The following is a 3461-nucleotide window of genomic DNA, read 5'->3' on the forward strand; positions in this document are numbered from 1 at the left end:
TTTTTTAATGGACCCTAGAAATCTAGTTATCTTTTTTTTAAACCAAAAATAAAGCTTTTCATTGTCTAGGGAAGAACCAAAAGCCCTAAAATAGAAATAGCCTATGTAAAATGTAACACATGGAATTAAAATTAAACAGAAAATAGTTCTACCTGAAATACCCATCACTGTGAGGGAGAAGATTATGTACTGAGTTACTGAAGAGTCTGAAAATAAAGAGGACACTTCTGGAGACAAACTAAAGTTTCCCCAAATTTTACTAGAAATTGTCCTGTCCTTAATCAGAATTCCATCTCCAATCTGGAAATGAGGGCATTCTTTTGTATGAATTCATATTCCCTGGGCTGACCCCATTTATTTGGCCCCCAAATATCCCAGTGAATCTAGCTTCCTGGATTCCTCCCCTACTCTCAAACTGGAGTCACAAAAAACATCTAACATCATATAAATACTAGCTCTGCTTACCCATAATTAGACACAATACATATTTCCTTCTGCTCTGGAAGGAAGCATTCCAGTTGATGTTTTATGAACTTGTTTGAGAAGACAAGCAGGGAGTCACAGATGATTTCAACTTGATATCTGAGCAACTACATATACAGCCTTTGTTTTTTGTCTGTTTGCCTTTTTTTTCTCTTTTTTTTACATAGCCTTTGGGAAATAATGGTGATCTAATACCCTAGAAGTTATCCAAACAAAATCTCAGTCATCATTTGGTGTTGCATTTTCCCTATCATTTAAAACTCCAACTTGATCCAGAACAGTGACTGCCACCAGGTCTTGAAGGATTTGCACACCCCAAAACACTGGCTTTCCCCATTCACCCTTGGGTTTTTTCATTCATTTACCAAGGGCTTATCTACTTCTGTCCTGTCTGGCATGCTGCAAAGAGATGTAAAGAGAAGTCATGCTTTTGGCATTTAAAATCCCAAAGGGAAAATATTTTCAACCTCTACTGAGGTTATTTTAACTACCTCTTTGATGACATGGATTTTTTCTTTCTCCTTTAGTTGTGTTCATTTTACACTCAAGGTATTTATTTGAACATGGTCAGCTCAAGCTGATTCTTTTAATGGTGCCAGGTGGCATGGCTGAGTGTTTGACCTCCCTTTCATTAAAAATGTTTTATTAGCACTGAGCCAGCAAGCTTTCTATTCCAGACCCAAATGAAGAGCTGAATGGGCATAGGACACTTGGCCTGTTTGTAACCATCTGGTTCAAGTGACTTTTGACTACACCAAATCTGTCCCCACCTGTGAATTCACCCTTGAAACCGAGCTAAGGGAGTAATGGTCACAATGGCAGCCAGGCCTTTCCTGAGTCACTGCCAAGTTTAGGTTTCACATCTGGCAAAAAGGATGTTTTCAGCCAACTCACACCCCTCTCATAGCAAATGCAAAGTTGTTTAAATGATTTTAAGAAAAGATTTTGTTTAAAACCTAATATATTCACCCAGGACAATTTTGGGGTTGACAGTCTAGTTCAGTCCTGCACTGTTAGAAGAAACAGAAAACACAACTTGCATTCTTTGGGATGTAATGGTCATCTCAATGAAATCATATGCCCCATGAGAAGACACAATTAGATCTGTGTTCTCTTTGCAAACTTTCATTTCTTACTGTAATAAATTCCTTCCACATGCTAAAAACAGACTCAGAAGTGGTAGATCATGAAGATTTGAGGCTGTTACTGAGACAGGGCTACTGGTGGCTGGAGGATCTTGCCTTTTCACTACAACATGAGCAATATCAGTACTTTCTTTTACATGTCACCAGAGCTTCACTGTATCCTTCTCATGTTTATTCATAGCTTTTGAAAATGTTTATTTTATGGCCCCAAGAATAGCAGCACTGTTTATTCTTTGATCATTCATAGTTGCCGCAATATTTATAAGACTACATGCACTGTTTTGCATCTAATCAGTTTAAAACTTTAGAGCTCAGGGCTAAATCTTAGATTACCAAGATTGAGGGTGAAGAATGCCAAACTATCCATAATTGAGGAGAATTTTTTTTCCAATTTTCATCTCTCAAACTGATCCTCTACTGAAATTAAAAATAACAATGCAATTAACTATAACAAGGAATAAATAAAAGAATCAGTTGTAATACTCACGGTGGACAAGTTTCAGGATAATGAGATCTTTAATACTATTTGATAATATGCATGTTCCTCTAGTTGTATTTTATACCAGTCTCTGTTAGTTGATCTTCTACTGTCCACCAGAGTCTGTCCTTGGTTATTTGGCTTTCTGTCCTCCACTCTGGCAGTTAAGTGTCATGGCCTCAAGTCTACTGCTGACAATTAAAACTGTTTCTTCAACACATATTTGTTGGGTGAATAAATGAATGAATAAATGTATGAAATGCAATTAGCCAGTGTCAAAAGCAATAAAATAAACTTAGAACCTTTGTTCATGTCATTCTTTATAGGAATTATAGGAAAGGTACAATATATGAACAGCGTCTTTCAGTATACCACTTTTAATATTCCAAAAGCAGAAGAACTGACAGAATTTCTTTCTTGACCCATTAGATAGGAATATGAGCAAAAGAGAGTAGTCAGAAAAGTTTTGGCCTGAGCAATTAGAAAAAAGGCATTGCCATTAAGCATGATGAGGAAACTACGGCAGTTGTTATTTACTAAGACAAATATCAGGAGCTCAGTTCAGACCATACTAAGTTTAGACATGTAAGTAATGTGGATACCAATCTGGAGTTCAAGGGAGAAATACAGACTAGAGATACAAATGCAGTAGTGATCAGTCATGAAATTTCACACAATCATCTAAAAATTAAACATAGAAAAGAAAAGAGATCCAAGGACAATGCTTTGAGGCATTCTAACACTTAGATGTCCTGGGAACAAGGGAAGAACCAGTCAAAGGAACCAAACACAGTAGTTAGAGAAGTAAGGAGGAGTGCACTGTCTTAGAACCCAAGAAAAGAAAGTGTGGCAAGAAGGAGATCATGACCAATAGTGGCAAATTTTACTATTAAACAAGATTAGAACTAAAATACAGCTTTTTTCCCCCCATGGAGATCATTGTCAACAGGGGGCTCCTTGAGGAGAGCTTTCCTGTACTCCTAATGGTGTAGAGGTTGGGCACAAGAATCTGTTCTTAAAGGGCCACAAGCAAAATGGGCAGGGAGGGGGCAGTGGATGGCTCAGTTGGTTGCGCACCTGACTCTTGATTTCAGGTCAGGTCATGGTCTTGGAATCGTGGGCTCAAGCTCTGCATCAGGTTCCATGCTCAGGAGGGAGTATGCTTGAATTCCTCTCTCTCTCCATGCCCCCCCATTCCTTCCCCTCCTCGCACTCAAGAACACACTCACATGCACACATTCTCTCTCCCTAAAAATAATTTTTCTTTTTAAGAGAAGATAGTCGGGGGGAAAGGCTGCCTTTAAACAGAGCCCTCAAGCAGGTGAGTGCATAAGCCCCAGGGACATACTTGAGGC

The sequence above is a fragment of the Mustela nivalis genome, assembly GCF_964662115.1.
Source record: "Mustela nivalis genome assembly, chromosome: X".
Classification (NCBI taxonomy): domain Eukaryota; kingdom Metazoa; phylum Chordata; class Mammalia; order Carnivora; family Mustelidae; genus Mustela; species Mustela nivalis.